The sequence below is a fragment of the Malus domestica genome, chromosome 04 (genome assembly GCF_042453785.1).
Source record: "Malus domestica chromosome 04, GDT2T_hap1".
NCBI lineage: Eukaryota > Viridiplantae > Streptophyta > Magnoliopsida > Rosales > Rosaceae > Malus > Malus domestica.
The window spans coordinates 18,696,255-18,714,331 of NC_091664.1; the positions used below are offsets into that span (position 1 = coordinate 18,696,255).

Genomic DNA, 18,077 nt, shown 5'->3' on the forward strand with positions numbered 1-18,077 from the left:
CATTTACAGAGCTTTAGCTTCAAAGCTTCACTTGCAAAGCTTCACCTACAAAGCTTCAATGCAGGGTATACAAATATCGTCTCCGAACAACCGCCATTTCGGCCCATACATGGATTCAATTTGAAGTCTCCAACCAACAGACTCTATTTACCGAAGACTTGGGGGACTACATTATGTACCATATATTGGTACCATATATTGGGCCTCAACTGGGCCTCATAAAAAATACTTGGGGGATTTAGCCCATTATTTATGTATTAAGGAGCGAGCTCTTATTCTATAAAAGGGACTCCCTCACTTTTATTAGAGAACACCCATTATTCATGTACTGAGAAGCGAGCCCTTATTTATAAAAGGGACTCCTTCACCTTCATTAGAGAACAACGCCGCCAGCTGAGCAACCGCCCGCTGCGAGCATCACTCATAACCCATCACTTATGTATTGAGGAGCGAGCCCTTATTCTATAAAAGGGACTCCCTCACCATCATTAGAGAGCATCAACTTTAGCCCATCATTCATGTATTGAGGAGTGAGCCCTTATTCTATAAAAGGGACTCCCTCACCTTCAAACGTCACAAAGCCGAGCCAACCGAGGCAACATAAGCCACGAGCCGAGCAACCTCACAGCGTGTGCTACTTCTAGGTGAGCATCATTTCAGATTGAGCACTACCTTATATCGAGCATCGGTTCAAGACAACATCTAGTTACTTCGGCCCATACATGGACTAAATTTCAAGTCTCTAGCCAAAAGACTATCTTGACTGAAGACTTGGGGGACTACTATTTATACCATATTTAGGGCCTCGTATTTAGATCTTGTACAAATACTCAGGGACTTAAATGTAATTATGTAATAAAGGAAGGGGCAAATATGTAATTGGGGGATGAGCCCTTATTCTATAAAAGAGCCTCATCATCCTCACAAGCCCTAAGCCTCTCACCCCCTCTCAAAGCTCTCACATTACAGAGCTCATTCTCTCTCTCTCCCTCAGATAAATACATATTCAGTGTGCACGTAACCCAAACCTTGGAGTGAACCACGATACATCTTGTGTTATTTACATTACATGCAGATTCAGGGTCGGATTTACATTGTTCCAAGACCTCCGGTTTTGTGCATTAACAGAAAGTAACGGTATGTGGTAGATTCCAACAACTAATAAAATTCATGTGGTAAAAATACAAAATTAAAAGTTAAGATAGTATTTGCATACCTGCTTTTAAGTTCAGGTGGTACTTGTGCAAAATTCTCTATTTCTTTTACATCCAAACAATGACGTTTTGACCACATCATCATCACCTTCTAAATACAATTCAAAATCCTCCTTTCGTACATTTCTCTGCTCTTAGGCTTTAAGCTAGTTTCGAAGCTCTCTTCTGCATCTCTAATGGCAGATGATACTATGGCTTCTCATAGAAGAGACCCTATCAAGTCCTCAGATAAGTTCCTCTACGCTATTAGGTTGCTTATAAAATTCGGGAAATGGATGGGAAAATCAAAATTTCAATGGAATTTATGTTGAATTCTGGATTAGGTCTCTGTGATTTGTGGGTTCAGTTCAATTCAGAGTTTGATTATGTAATTTTTCCACCTTTTTTTCTCGTTATCCAAACGGAAAATCAAGCAATTAGATGTTAAGTAAGAACAAAGAGGGGATTACTTGAATTGGGTTCTATTCTTTGGGGGTCCTAAACCACTTAACAATTAATTAGATACAAAAGTTTTCAACTTTTTATCATTTGCCTTGCGAGCGGACTACATGTAATTTTTGTTAATTTTGTTGGAGCTGTATTGAGTTGTTATGTGTACAATTCTAATTGTGTGGAAAATTTAGTTGCCAATGTTGCCGGACAGCGAAGGCGGTAACAAGCAGTTTCTGTAGGAAAGGAAAGAAGAGAATCGCTGGTGCGTGCGAAGCGTTTGTGCAGAGTAGGGATTAGCGGGGATAGTGATGATACGGTTGACGGTGAAATGATCATTGATGAAGAGCAATCCATCTTGGATGCTCAAACTTCTTCAGCAGTGGAAGGGTTGAAGTCTGCGGTTGCATATCAGTATGTGAATCTAGTTCGTCTACACAAATATTGTGAGAATTTTAAAAGAACATCAGGCTCTATTTTGTGAAAACATAAGATATGAAAACATGGAAATCTTCATCGAAAGATACGAAACATAGAGTCGTTCAATGGTTTCTGTAAATCCATTCAACACCATTTGTGTACTTTATAGGGGAAAAGGTGCATTGCAAAAAAAGGTGAGGCCCTTCGTGAACTCAGACGCTTACTATCAAGATCAGAATTCCCTCCTGTTGAAGTTGTCCTTCAAGCTGGAGCAATACCTTTATTAGTGCAATGTTTTTCATTTGGCTCTCCAGATGACCAGGTCCAGCCAATTTTTTGCATAATATGGTTTCTTTTGGTTTTATAAATTCTAATTTGTATATTCAGCATAGACTATTGATAAGTAGTGCTTTTATGGAACTTTTTTTCAAGAAAAAAAAGGAAAGAAGGAACTTTGATGTTATTTTCTGTTAGCTTCCATTGAGTAATTAGCAGCTTTCAGAATTTCGGGTTTCTAAAAACCCATCAAACACACCTATGGAGTTTGGGCACGAAAGTATCACACGCCAGAGAATGTTTTCAGAAATGATTTGGAATTAATAAACTTCTTGAGAAATACTTGAGGATATATTCTGTCTCTTCACCTTTTTTTTAAATTTTAATTTTTATATAATGCAGTTGCTTGAGGCGGCTTGGTGCCTCACGAACATAGCAGCAGGGAAACCTGAGGAAACAAAAGCTTTGTTGCCTGCTTTACCGTTGCTTATTGCTTATCTTGGAGGTTGGTAATGTCTTATGTGCTCCTTTTAGATCCCAGTAACAATTTCTTTCTCCTGTTTAAGTTTCTTTATCTCTGTGCATATGTTATACCAAAATTTTTGGCTCTACACTTTGCATTTGTAATGTGATATTGGCGTAGGTGGTGGTTGTAAGGACCTAAGATTTGAAGTACCACTTCAAAGCTGAGATCATGGCATGCGATACTTAGTGCAGAAGTTTAAGCTATCTGATCAGATGGCTGCTTTTGATATTTCATCTATAATTGCAAGTCTTTTGTAGAAAATAGTTCCTTGCCTGTTGTTGAGCAATGTGCATGGGCATTGGGAAACATTGCTGGTGAAGGGAAAGAGCTCAGAAATATTTTGCTATCTCAAGGTGCATTGTTACCTCTTGCAAGAATGATGCTTCCAAACACGGGTTCAACCGTGAGAATAGCTGCTTGGGCCTATCAAACCTAATCAAGGTGCTAGATTACTTGCCTCGTGAATAATTTTATAACAACATGCACATTTTCTTCATAAGTCAAACTTGTTTGGATTTTGGTGGCCTTTTTGCCCCACTTACCACCATTCTTACCTGGAAATTAGTGTGACATTCAAGGTTCCTTTCTTTTGCACCATTAGTGTGTTTTTCATTTTATATTTCACTGTGTTTATACCATATTTAAGGCCTCGTATTTAGATCTCGTACAAATACTTGGGGACTTAAATGTAATTATGTAATAAAGGAAGGGGCAAATATGCAATTAGGGGAGAAGCCCTTATTCTATAAAAGGGCCTCCTCACCCTCACAAACCCTAAGCCTCTCACCCCCTCTCAAAGCTCTCATATTACAGAGCTCCTTCTTTCTCTCTCTCCCTCAGATAAATACATATTCAGTGTGGACGCCCAAACCTTGGGATGAACCACGATACATCTTGTGTTATTTACATTACATGCAGATTCACGGTCGGATTTACGTTGTTCCAAGACCTCCGGTTTTGTGCATCAACATTTGGCGCCGTCTGTGGGAATCAATACGAAAAATTGTGTCGATTCTCTTTCATTTTTTCACCTCCACCGTGAATCTGCAAAATCTACAAAAAAACTCTAATAACCCGAAAACTTTCTCACCACCGACACACAATCCACCCCAACTCAGCCTCCAACAGGCCTTCACCAACCTCCAAAACCATTGCTCCGGTTTCCTCCACCACCTCTCCTGCCTTCCCCTCTTCAACCCCAACCTTTCTTCCCTCCAAACCCACCTTCAATCCACCTTCTCCAACCTCCAGAATCAAGCAAAACATGCATTTGATTCCGGGTTTTCGAGCTTCAATCTGGTGCATTCTTCTAGCAAGAACCCAGTTTGGGGTCGAATTGGGGTGAGTAACAAAGCCTAGGTCGCCAATTCCTCTGGTGATGAGGCTAAAGCCGCCATGTCCACCGAGTACATCGAAGATCGGCTTGCCGGGGTGCCGATTTATGCTCTCAGCAATGCCTCGGAGGAATTCGTGCTGTTTTCTATTGCTTCCACTAGGAAGTCTCTTGAGCATAATAGGATCATGGACCCCAGAATGCGAAGCGGGTCGAAAGTGGTGGCTGTGGCTTTAAATAAAGTTTTTTTTTCTTTTCAGCTTAAGGTCAATTGGGTAGCCTTTAGTTTGATTCCTGAGTATTCTCAAGTCAAGAATGCGCTTAAGGAGAGGGAAAATGATGGAACTTCTGATGATGATGGCTTTTCTGGTGTGCTAGTTTTCCAGTCAATGAGCTTGGTTCTGAAAAACCAAAGCAAGAGCTACCGTCCAGTATTTTTCAGGAAGAGAGAGAGATGGGCAGAGGTAAAGTTAAGCTGAAAAGGATAGAGAATAAAAGTAACAGGCAAGTGACTTTTTCCAAAAGAAGAAATGGGCTGCTCAAGGAAGCTTTTGAGCTATCAGTTCTCTGTGATGCTGAGGCTGTCCTCATTATTTTCCTTGGTCGTGGCAAGCTCTATGATTTCTCTAACAGTTTAAGGCTGAGCGCTTCGCCGCCGAGGTCGCCCTTAACTACCTCTCCAATCGTGGCCCATCTCACTCTCTTGCCGTTAGGATTCTGGATGAGACGGGGGTTTACAAGAACCTCTTGTAAGAAATTGCTCAAAGGGCAGGAGCTTTGTTGCCGCGGTACACGACCTGCTGGAGGCTCATTTGATTTGGATTTAGTACAAACTTGCTGTGATCTAGGTTTAGTACAAACTTGCCTTCCTAGCAGGAGCTTCGTTTGATCTAGATTTTCGAATGCCTAGCTGTGATTCTTCTTTACAGCAAGTATAGGAAGGACCGTGAACAATGCTCTTACTTCAAACCTGTAGCGCGTGGCCTGCTAGGACTTCCTGCTGGATGCTCAGCTGCGGCTTCGTGCTTTGAGGCCATGACGATGTCTACCATCTGCCAAGAAAAGAAAAAGAAAAATGAGGAAGCATATATACCAAAGTTGCTTATGTCGGTGCAGATCTTATCGGCAAGGTTGAAAGAAATATTCTCGAGGATGGCCCAAGAAACCCAGCTGTGATAGCTGATAATTGCCTGCGCACTTCCTCAACCAATACGGAAGCGTTGTCTGCCATCTGCCAAAAGGGAAAAGAGAAAGCAAAAGCAAAGAATAAACACCCCACCAGAATGATGTGATCTACTTTTCTTGGTAGATGTATGATGTGATTTATTTTTCTTATCTTTCGGAGACATCTGTATAAACCCCATCAGAGGGTAAAAAAAAAAAAAGCCCAAAATAATGGGCTGGCATGTTGTGGAGAGCAAAGGCCCATAAGCCCAAAATAGCACAAACCAGGTCATCAAAAGTACGCCCGATACTCCCCAATTATTCGGCAACTCGCCGCTATTACCACCAACCAGGTGATCAAAAGTACGCCCAGTACTCCACAATTATTCGGTAACCCCCCACTATTACCACTAACTAGGTGACCAAAAGTACGCCCAGTACTCCAAAATTATTCGACAACCCGCCGCTATTGCCACCAACCAGGTGATGAGATATACAACCCGTACTCTAATTTGGCAACTAGCCATTCATGCCACCAACCAAGTGATCAAAAGTATACCCAGTACTCCAAATTATACATGAGCATTACTCATGTCATTCATACATAAACATTCATGAGCATCACTCATGACAATCATACATAAACATTCATGACCATCATTCATGTCAACATTCATAAGCATCACTCATGACAACATTCATGAGCATCACTCATGAAAACATCCATGAGCATCACTCATGACAACATCCATGAGCATCACTCATGTCAATCAACATAAACATTCATGAGCATCACTCATGTCAATCAGCTTCAAAAGCTTCATTTACAGAGCTCTAGCTTCAAAAGCTTCATTTACAAAAGCTCCAGCTTCGAAAGCTTCATTTACAGAACTCTAGCTTTAAAGCTTCACTTGCAAAGCTTCACCTACAAAGCTTCAATGCAGGGTATACAAATACCGTCTCCGAACAACCGCCACTTCGGCCCATACATGGATTCAATTTGAAGTCTCCAGCCAACATACTCTATTGACCGAAGACTTGGGGGACTACATTATGTACCATATATTGGGCCTCAACTGGGCCTCATGAAAAATACTTGGGGAACTCTAGCCCATCATTTATGTATTGAGGAGCAAGCCCTTATTCTATAAAATGGACTCCCTCACCACCATTAGAGAGCATCGCCGCCTACTGAGCAACCGCCTCGCCGCAAGCATCAACTCTAGCCCATCATTTATGTATTGAGGAACGAGCCCTTATTCTATAAAATGGACTCCCTCACCATCATTAGAGAGCATCAACTCTAGCCCATCATTCATGTATTGAGGAGCGAACCCTTATTATATAAAAGGGACTCTCTCACCTTCAAACGTCACAAACCGAGCCAACCAAGGCAACATAAGCCACGAGCCAAGCAGCCTCGCAGTGTATGCTACTTCTAGTTAAGAACCATTTCAGATTGAGCACTGCCTCATATCGAGTATCAGTTCAAGACAACATCTAGTTACTTCGGCCCACACATGGACTGAATTTTAAGTCTCCAGCCAAAAGACTCTCTTGACTGAAGACTTGAGGGACTACTGTTTATACCATATTTAGGGCCACGTATTTAGACCTCGTATAAATACTCGGGGGACTTAAATGTAATTATGTGATAAAGGAAAGGGCAAATATGTAATAAGTGAGGAGTCCTTATTCTATAAAATGACCCATCACCCTCACAATTAGAAGGGGCCAATTCCTAAGGCTCCTCACCCTCTCAACCCTCTCACTCTCAGAGCTCTCTCTCTCTCCCTCACTTCTCAGAGAAATATAATACAATCAGTGTGGACGTAACCCAAACCTTGGGGTGAACCACGATACATCTTGTGTCATTTACATTACTTGCAGATTCACGGTCGGATTCACGTTGTACCAAGACCTCCGGTTTTGTGCATCAACACACTGTGTTTTATTTTGGTTCTTAATAACGTATCACCATCAATGTGGACTTACACATCATCTTTGAGAAGAACTTGCAACATAACATTGGTTGTTAAATATGCAGGGACCTAATCCAAAGGCTGCAACGGAGCTCATTAGGGTTGATGGGTTATTGGATGCACTTGTTCGACACTTGAGAAAAGCGTAAGTTGTGTTTCATAAATCTAAATAGATTGCACTAAAGTTTTTTCATCATGATTTCTTGCCATTAAACTTTTGGATTGCCTTTCCTTATGATGATAGTGTACCATAAACTCGTTTCTTAAATTCAGAGATGATGAGTTAGCAACTGAAGTAGCATGGGTGGTTGTGTATCTCTCAGCTTTTTAAAATCTTGCCACCAGTATGCTAGTGGAGAGTGATGTCCTTCAATTGCTTGTGCAAAGATTGGCTATGTCCAATAGTTTGCAGTTGCTTATTCTGGTAAGGTGGAATCTAACTGTATATATAAGCTCTTTATTGACCTTCTCTTTCTTTAGATAATGCCTCGTGGAGCAACTTTTTGTATATGTATTTAATTGAAGGTTAAAATGGTTTACTGTTTTTAATGCTTCATTTACAGAGTGGTTGTACTAGTTCAAGTTTTCATTCCGTACATCTTATGTTTTATCTTATCTATATGGTTGTACATGTTCCCATTGCAGAAGCCTCCCCCTGGCCATATTTCTTTGGAAATTTTGTACCGTATGTGAGTTGTGTGTCGGGTCCTAATATCCACTTCTGTGCCTTAATAAAAAAGAAAATAAGTTTCTAAGTATTTCTTGACCTATAAGATGTTGCTGGATTTTATCCTGATGATAAAATCTAGGCGAACATTTAAATTCTAAATTTTACATATTTTTATAGGAAAACTAAATTGACAAGGCAATTTAGAGAAGTATGACATGGTTCCATTGTTGAGCCCAGATAAAGGAGGAGGGGGAGGGCGTCAGGTAGTCGACAGCCGGCACTCCACAGTTACGTCGAATCCTTATTACAATGAATCCAGAACGAAATTGCGCTAAAGCTAGGACGTCACCCGTAAGTGGCGCGCTGTGTGGCTCGAGCACAATGATAAGTGAGCAAGGGTCGCTGTATCTCCATCGGCACCCGGATGCAGTGTTAAATGAGCAAGGGGGCCATAGAAACTTCTTTTCGAACGACTCCACTCAAAGTTGTTTGGGAGCATATGCTCCTATCAACTTTACATAGGACACACAAAAGAAGTACTTTGATCCTATTAGACGGGGGATGGTGAAGAAGCTAGGACAGAAGGGTAGAGTTCAAGAGAGTAGAATGCGTTTAGGAACGTGGAATATATGAACCTTAATGGGAAAATCTATGGAAGTAGTGGAAGTTATGGTGAGGAGAAGGATAAATATTATGTGCCTACAAGAAACTAAGTGGGTTGGTCTTAAGGCAAAGGATCTAGAAAACTCAAGGTTTAAGCTTTGGTATTCGGGCACAAATAGAATGAGAAACGGTGTTGGCATCATTGTGGACAAGACCTTGACACAAGATGTTGTAGATGTCAAGAGGGTAGGAGATAGAATCATGGCAATCAAAATTGTAATAGGACAAGAACTAATCAATGTGATTAGTGCGTACGCACCTCAAGTAGGGTTGGATACGAGTTCGAAGGAGAAATTTTGGGAAGACCTTGGAGACTTGGTGCAAGGAATTGCTCAGACGGAGAAGTTATTTATAGGAGGAGATTTAAATGGACACGTGGGCAGGGAGACAGGCAACTATGGAGGTTTTCATGGTGGCCATGGTTTTGGGGAGAGAAACGAGGATGAGGAAGCTATCTTGGATTTTGTAATGGCATATGATCTCTTCTTAGCCAACACCTTCTTTAAGAAGAGAGAAGAACATGTGATCACCTACAAGAGTGGGTCGTCAAAAACACAAATAGATTTTCTTCTAATGAGGAAAGGGGATCATATAACTTGTAAGGATTGCAAAGTTATACCGGGGGAGAGTTTGGCTAATCAACATCGCTTGTTGGTGATGGATGTACATATCAAAAGAATGAGAAAAAAGAACAAGACTTGGAAGTGCCCAATGACTAGATGGTGGAATCTAAAAGGAGAAAAACAAGTCATTTTCAAAGAGAAAGTAATTACCCAGTGTGTGTGGGATAGAGAGGGGGGAGCTAGCCAAAGGTGGGATTCCATGGCTAGCTGTATCCGAAAAGTAGCAAAAGAGGTATTAGGAGAGTCCAAGGGCTTTGCTCCACACCAAAAGGAATCTTGGTGGTGGAATGAGGAGGTACAAACAAAGGTGAAGGCTAAGAAGGAATGTTGTAAAGCCTTATACAAGGATAAGACCGATGAAAATGGTGAAAGGTATAGAAGAGCGAAGCAAGAGGCGAAGAAAGCTGTGAGAGAAGCTAAGTTAGCGGCTTATGACAATATGTATAAGCGACTAGATACCAAAGAAGGAGAGTTGGATATCTATAAACTAGCTAGAGCAAGGGAAAAGAAGACAAGGGACCTAAACCAAGTGAGGTGCATCAAGGATGAGGATGGAAAACTTCTTGCTACAGAGAACGCGGTCAAAGACAGATTGAGAGGCTATTTTCATAATCTTTTCAATGAAGGACATGAAATGAGTACTTCTTTAGGGGAGCTGAGTAACTCAGAAGAAACTACTCATTTTATCGTCGAATCAGGAAGGAAGAAGTGGTTGTAGCTTTGAAGAAGATGAAACATAGAAAAGTCGTGGGCCCAGACGATATACCGATTGAAGTGTGGAAAGCCTTGGGAGAGACAGGTATAGCATGGCTCACTGACCTTTTCAATAGGATTTTGAAAACGAAGAAAATGCCAAATGAGTGGTGAAAGAGCACCTTGGTGCCTATTTACAAGAATAAGGGCGACGTACAAAATTGCATGAACTATAAGGGTATTAAGCTAATGAATCATACAATGGAGCTCTGGGAGAGAGTCATTGAGCATAGATTGAGGCAAGAGACACGGGTTTCGGACAACCAATTTGGGTTCATGCCAGGGCGTTCAACCATGGAGGCAATCTATCTCTTACGAAGATTGATGGAAAGATATAGAGATGGGAAAAAGGATTTACACATGGTCTTTATAGATTTGGAAAAAGCATATGATAGGGTCCCAAGAGACATTCTTTGGAAGATTTTAGAGAAGAAAGGAGTACGAGTAGCATATATCCAAGCTATAAAGGATATGTATGAAGGAGCAAAGACTGCCGTAAGAACTCATGAAGGACAAACCGAAAGCTTCCCCATAACTGTAGGATTACATCAAGGCTCATCCTTAAGTCCTTACCTTTTTGCGTTGGTAATGGATGAGTTAACATGACATATTCAAGATGATATTCCTTGGTGTATGCTTTTCGCAGACGATATAGTGTTGATAGATGAAACTCAGGAAGGGGTAAATGCGAAGCTTAACCTTTGGAGAGAAGTGTTGAAATCTAAAGGTCTTCGCCTAAGCCGATCAAAGACAGAATATATGGAGTGCAAGTTCAGTGCAAATGGAGGCCAAAATGAGTTAGGGGTGAGGATCGGAGATCAGGAAATACCAAAGAGCGACCGTTTTCGCTACCTAGGATCTATCTTGCAAAAGAACGGAGAATTAGATGGAGATCTCAACCATAGAATACAAGTTGGATGGATGAAGTGGAAAAGTACATCCGGCGTGTTGTGTGATCGTCGTATGCCACTGAAGCTTAAGGGAAAATTCTATAGGACGACAATAAGGCCGGCGATGCTGTATGGCACAGAATGTTGGGCGGTGAAGCATCAACACGTACACAAAATGGGTGTAGCAGAGATGAGGATGCTTCGTTGGATGTGTGGGCACACGAGAAAGGATAAGATTAGGAATGAGGATATCCGAGGTAAAGTAGGAGTAGCCGAAATTGAAGGAAAGCTGAGAGAAAATTGGTTACGGTGGTTTGGACATGTGCAAAGAAGGCCTACTGACGCTCCGGCTAGAAGATGCGACTACGAGACAGAGGTTCAGGGCCGAAGGGGTAGAGGAAGACCTAGGAAAACTTTGGAAGAGACTCTAAGAAAAGACTTAGAGTACTTAGATCTAACGGAGGACATGACACAGGATCGAGCACAATGACGTTCTAAGATTCATATAGCCGACCCCACTCAGTGACTTGGATTTTTTTCAAGTCTCCAATCGAGAAGTTTTCCCCACTCGGGAAATTAAGGGAACACTACCTCAACCTACATGCTCCACTCACAAAGCTTCAAGATACAAGCTTCAACAAAAGAAAAATTCAAAGAACTTAGCGAAGAAGGCTTTGGTGTATTTAACACAATACGTTGAAATGAAACAAAGCTTATTTATTGATATTTCCAATAAGTTACAAATATGTACATATACATGAGTCAAAATAAACAAACAAGAGGGAGCCTTCACAAAGGTTGCTTAGGATAAGCCTCAGCAGTCGGTAGAGCCCCAGAAAGAGAAGGCACCGGAGGGGGATCATTCGGAGCCTCAGTACTGGACAGCACCTTAGAAGGAGGAGACATCGGAGGTTGATCATTTGGAGCTTCATTACGCGGTACAGCCCTAGAAAACGAAGGCAATAAATGCCTTTGGAACAAACCCACAAACCTCTGATGATCATGTAAAATCTGACCATCAGATTCCTTCATCTGGTCAAGCTTCCTCTTCATGTTTGTAGCATAGTTATGTGCGAGCCGGTGCAACTGTTTATTCTCATGCTTGAGCCCTCTAATCTCCTGTTTGAGACTCATCACTTCAGCCGCCAATGATTCAACTTGGCGGGTTCGAGCAAATAGGCGTTGGGCCATATTAGACACAGAACCTGCACACTGAACACTGAGAGCCATAGAATCCTTAACAGCCAACTCATCAGACTGTTTGGAAAGTAGTCTGTTATCTTTGGGAGTGAGAAGGTTCCTGGCCACCACCGCAGCGGTCATATCATTCTTCATCACCGAATCCCCAACGGTAAGAGGACCAATAGGGGATAAGAAGGATGGGCGCCATATGTTGTCTGGAGAAGGCGTGGCTGCCTCTTCAACAAGGTTCAAGTCAAAACGACGGTCGAAGGGGCCAGACATTTTCAAAGGTGTTGAAGAAATAAGAGGTCGGATAAATCAAGATCTTAGAAATGCAAGAAGGGAGCTTCTACTGGTGGAGATTCAAGTGTGCTTTGGAACTTAATACCAGCCTCTATAAAAATCTGCACTCAATGGAGCTTCAGAAATCGAAGAGGCGCCTGCTCAGAAATCGAAAAGACGTTTGCTTTCTCAAAAGCTGGGCTGCTCAGAGACCACGAGGGCCGATCTCAGGAAACGAAGAGACGTTTGCTTTCTCAAAAGCTGGGCTGCTCAAAGACCACGAAGGTCGATCGCAGAAATCGAAGAGGCGCTTGCTTTCTCAAAAGCTGGGCTGCTCAGAGACTACGAGGGCCGATCTCAGAAATCGAAGAGGCACCTGCTTTTTCAGCCTTGTCAGCACCTGTCACATGCACACTCAACTTTGTAGAAATTACGGGCATTCTGTCGAAGATTTCTGGTGAAGTAGAAAGCACGTGAATGTTATTGTTCAATCATCCACTTTTCACACGCAACATCAGCTCACGGGTACCACAGATAACTTTGCCAAAAATCTCTGACAAAGTTTAGACACGTGAAGCTTGCAGCTCCCATTACATCGCTATGACCAAGAAGGGTAAAAGAATAGCAAAGAAACAACACTAACAAAGTTTAGACACATAAATTTTGAAGGTCTAGCTACCATATTATTACCTACAAGGGTAAAGGAACAGGACCACTGCTGGATAATTGGAAAGTCCCTGTGTGTCAACCTCTATGCTCCGTGGCAAGGTAGACTAGCAAACAGGCCTAACCTTTACTCACATTCGAGAAAACACTCCCAGTAAGATTGCTTGCTTCAAGATCGAAGAGGCACCGTCCTCTGAATCTCGAGAGCCAGACTCCCAACATGATTACTTTCTCAAAAAACGACGAGACACCGTTCTCCTAATCTCAAGAGCCAGACTCCTAGCAGGATTGCTTTCTCAAACATTGAAGAGGCACCGTTCTCCGAATCTCGAGAGACAGATCCCCGATTGGATTGCTTGTTCGAAAACCGAAGAGGCATCGCTTTCTCAACTTCGAGAGCCCCTTAGATAAAGCTTGTCTGTAATCCTCACACCGCTTTCTCAACTTCGAAAGCCAGATCTTCTTGGATAAAGCTTGTCTGTAATCTTCACACGTAACATCAGCTTTCCAGATACCACAGACCACTTTTTCAAAGTGCTCTGACAGAGTTAAAACACGTGAAGCTGGCAGCTCCCACTACCGTGCTATGACCAAGCAGGGTAAAAGAATAGCATTACTCCTTGTTGTTAGGGAGACTCCTATATATGTCGACCTCAATCATCAACAGACAGGCAGACCTGCAAAAATGCTCAACCCTTCCTCATATCTGACATGGCACTCCCAACGAAACCTCTCGAAATACTTAGCTTTCTTTCCCCCCGAGAATACCTCTGCAAACAAGCTACACCAGAGCAAGAATATCTCATATCATCAGGGTTAAAAGCAAGAGTATCCCATATCATGCTTTTTCCCTATCTTTTCCTTTGGCCTTGTTCTTACTTGCAAGACAAGGAGAAAGAGAGCAATCAGTCAGTACTTGGAATCAAGCTTCCAGTCCGGAACTGACTGCCTGGAACCCCTTACCTAATTACTTACCTGGCATTGCTCTCGAGTACTCATCTTCAACATCTTATGCTTCCCGAGAAGATACCACATCTGCCTGAGGAACAAATAGGGCAAGTGAGAAGGATACAAGGAAGCATGTGGAGACAAGCGCAACAGAACACGTGCCGATACATCCACTACTTTGTCAACAGCAAAAGTATCCCATATCAGCAGGGTCGAACGTACTCTAGATTTGATGGACTTGTTTTGACCCTCAAATTCTTCAGTCGGCCTTATACTCTGGCGGAAACCAGAAAACCCTCCAGCCCAGTTCAAGAATAAGCCTGTGGAAAGTTACTTCTTCAAAAGAAAAAGTATCTCATATCACCTTTTCTCCTTTTCTTCTCTTTATCCTTCATGCTGCCTGCAAGATAAGGAGAAGGATAACAATCAGCCAGAACTCGAAATCAAACTTCTGATCTGAGACTGATTGCTTGGAGCTCTGATTGCTTACCTTGTCTATCACCTCTTTCAGCAGATTCCCTAGCTCGGCGACTTGGGAGACTCCTACTACATGGTTTGTATCGCACTTGACCAAGCCTAAAACTACAAGTAAGCATCAAGTGAAATTGATACATTACCTTTTGCATCTCCACTAGTTAAAGATACCACCCATAGAGGGAGGAAGAGTACTTCCAAAGAAGATGCCACATCTACCTATGAGACAGATAAGGCAAGTGAAGACGATACCACACTTCGGTACTTAAAAGTTTCGTGATTACGAGATCATTCTCCCATAATATTTCCTAATGTCATTTGTACTAAATCATTCACTTGTACTCACTAAATGAGAGCTTGAACCTATGTACTGTGTAAACCCTTCACAATTAATGAGAACTCCTTTACTCCGTGGACATAGCCAATCTGGGTGAACAACGTACATCTTATGTTTGCTTCCTGTCTCTATCCATTAACATACTTATCCACACTAATGACCAGAGCAATCTAGCGAAGATCACAAATTTAATATTTAAGATGATATTCTTTGGTGTATGTTTTTCGCAAACGATATAGTGTTGATAGATGAAACGCAGGAAGGGGTAAATGCGAAGCTTAACCTTTGGAGATAAGTGTTGGAATCTAAAGGTCTTCGCCTAAGCCGATCAAAGACAGAATATACGGAGTGCAAGTTCAGTGCAAACGGAGACCAAAATGAGTTAGGGGTGAGGATCGGAGATTAGGAAGAGTGACCGTTTTCGCTACCTAGGATCTATCTTGCAAAAGAACGGAGAATTTGATGGAGATCTCACCCATAGAATACAAGCTGGATGGATGAAGTGGAAGAGTGCATCCGGCGTGTTGTGTGACCGTCGTAGGCCACTGAAGCTCAAGGGAAAATTTTATAGGACGGCAATAAGGCCGGCGATGCTGTATGGCACATAATGTTGGGCGGTGAAGCATTAACACGTAGGTGTAGTGGAGATGAAGATGCTTCGTTGGATGTGTGGGCACACGAGAAAGGATAAGATTAGGAATGAGGATATCCGAGGTAAAGTAGGAGTAGCCGAAATTGAAGGAAAGAGAAGAGAAAATCGGTTACGGTGGTTTGGACATGTGCAAAGAAGGCCTACTAACGCTCCGGTTCGAAGATGTGACTACGGGACAGAGGTTCAGGGCCGAAGGGGTAGAGGAAGACCTGGGAAAACTTTGGAAGAGACTCTAAGAAAAGACTTAGAGTACTTGGATCTAACGGAGGACATGACACAAAACTGAGCGCAATGGCATTCTAGGATTCATATAGCCGACCCCACTTAGTGGGAAAAGGCTTTGTTGTTGTTGTTGTAGTTATCATGTATCATAACTCAGAGTTCATGTGATGTTTGATGTACTATCGTAAGTTGATCCTTTCATAAGTAGATGACACTGTAATTGCTTTCGGAGTAGATAGATTTTAGATGTTTTTAATATTTTAATGTATATGGATCATACTGACAAATGGGCTCCATCAAGGTGCTAAGAAGTTTAGGCAATCTTATAGCTGGTGATTCATAGACAACCCAAGCTGTTATTGTTCCTGGACATGAAATCACAGGCTAGTGCATTACTCCTTTGATGGGAAACTGTAATTGTGATCACATATATATACAAGACCATTTTCGTTGCCTTTTTTGTTTTTCGTTTAGAAATATAAGACAATTTCATTGATTTATGATGATGAAATTTTCAGGAAACATAATCGAAGTCCTGGTAAAATGTTTGAATAGTGAGCACCGGGTTTTGAATAAGGTATATAAGCTTGTTGTTAATGTTATGAGGTGGATCTTTTACTCACCCATGCTTATTCAAAGTTCAACCATTTATGTAGGAAGCAGCTTGGGTGCTATCTAATGTTGCGGCTGGTTCTGTAGAGCACAAGCAGTTGATATATTCAAGTGAGGCGGTGCCGGTGCTATTACGCCTCCTTTCTACAGCACCATTTGATATAAGAAGGGAAGTAGCGTATGTACTAGGCAACCTCTGTGTGTCTCCTATTTCACCTACAGAAGGTGATGGAAAACCAAGCTTGATTCTGGAGCACTTGGTTTAACTTGTTGGTAGAGGATGCCTCGCTGGTTTCATTGATTTGGTTAACTCGGCTGATACTGAAGCTGCAAGACTAGGACTACAATTCACGGAACTGGTAAGCAAACATCTGTGAAACATTGGGTATAGAATACGGTTCATAGAAAAATTGATTATGTGACTACCGAATGGTTCATTAGGTACATTTGTTGTTGTCATAAATGTTATGAAGTGGTGCACCGTAAATTAAAGTTTGCCACTCCCGAATGAATAATGGAACTCCTTGACAACTAAACCACAGTATAAATCCTCTATATTGCTTGTTCATGCAGGTTTTGAGAGGGATGCCGAACGGTGAGGGCCTAAAGCTTGTTGAGAAAGAAAATGGGATCGATGCAATGGAAAGGTTTCAGTTTCACAAAAACGAGGAGTTGAGAAACATGGCGAACAGTCTGGTGGATAAGTACTTTGGAGATGACCATGGGCTTGATGAATAGGCAGACTGATGTAGGAGTTTCCAGTGGCTTTTATCTTGCATCTTTCCATGCTTGTATGCCATGGATGATGTATTGTTGTAAGAGATGTACAATTTTGATGATCAAGTGGCTTCTCGTTAAATGTGAGGAATGGAATACAATTTATGATTTGTCCTTTGGTTATAGAGATTTCAAATTCTCGTACATGATTGAAGAGATTCTTACAATTTTGTCCACAACAATTCTTATTGTTCCCAAAGAAAATATTAATTGTGCACATTTTTCTCTTCTTATTCCCGCTCAACAATGATATTGAGTTGGCCGTAGTTGAGGTGCGAAACCAATTAAAATTGGACCGAATGTTCCACCAACATTTGAAATTTGGTTAGTGTATCTAATGCCAATGCCCTCGGCCACACTCTGATACGTATCAAATATCCACTGCTGGAGTGATTAATGGCAGATTACGAGGTTTTCTTCAAATTTAAAACTAGAGGTTTTGGGTTCGAAACCCGCTATTTGTGTGGAAGCTAGACTTGTGATCAGGAGAAGGTTAAAATGCATCTGTGAGTCTTCCTAGCCCCTGAAAAAGATGAATAACAGTGATTTGCCACCAATTGTCCCCCTTTTCAAAAAAAAAAAAAAAATCCATAATAGGGTATCGTAACCATCGTCAACTTTTTTTTTTTGGTTCTATTGACTATTTTTGTTCTGTTGACTTCTTTTTTTGGCCCTCGAAACTTTTGGGGGTATATTTGAAAATTAAGAATTTGGATTGTAATTTCTAAATTCAAGGTTTTCTATTTTGTTTCACGATGAAAGCATGAACTTATAATGGAATGGGCATGCTTTAGGCTTTGTTTGGGAGGGGGACTTCCAAGTCCAAAGGGATTGATGTCTTCAAATTGTAAGAAATAAACTACAAAATGTAACTATGTTAGATATAGAAGACTAAAAGGCACGTCATAAGCATTGCAAAGACATGCGAGATATATTTGCAAATAATAAGTTTTGGACGAAGTCATTTACAAAACCCTAATGC

At 41.5% G+C, this 18,077-nt stretch overlaps 1 pseudogene; it reads left to right on the forward strand.

The window, feature by feature from the left end:
- Positions 1-1,390: 1,390 nt before the first annotated feature.
- Positions 1,391-17,056, forward strand: LOC103408341 (importin subunit alpha-9-like; annotated as a pseudogene).
- Positions 17,057-18,077: the final 1,021 nt, after the last annotated feature.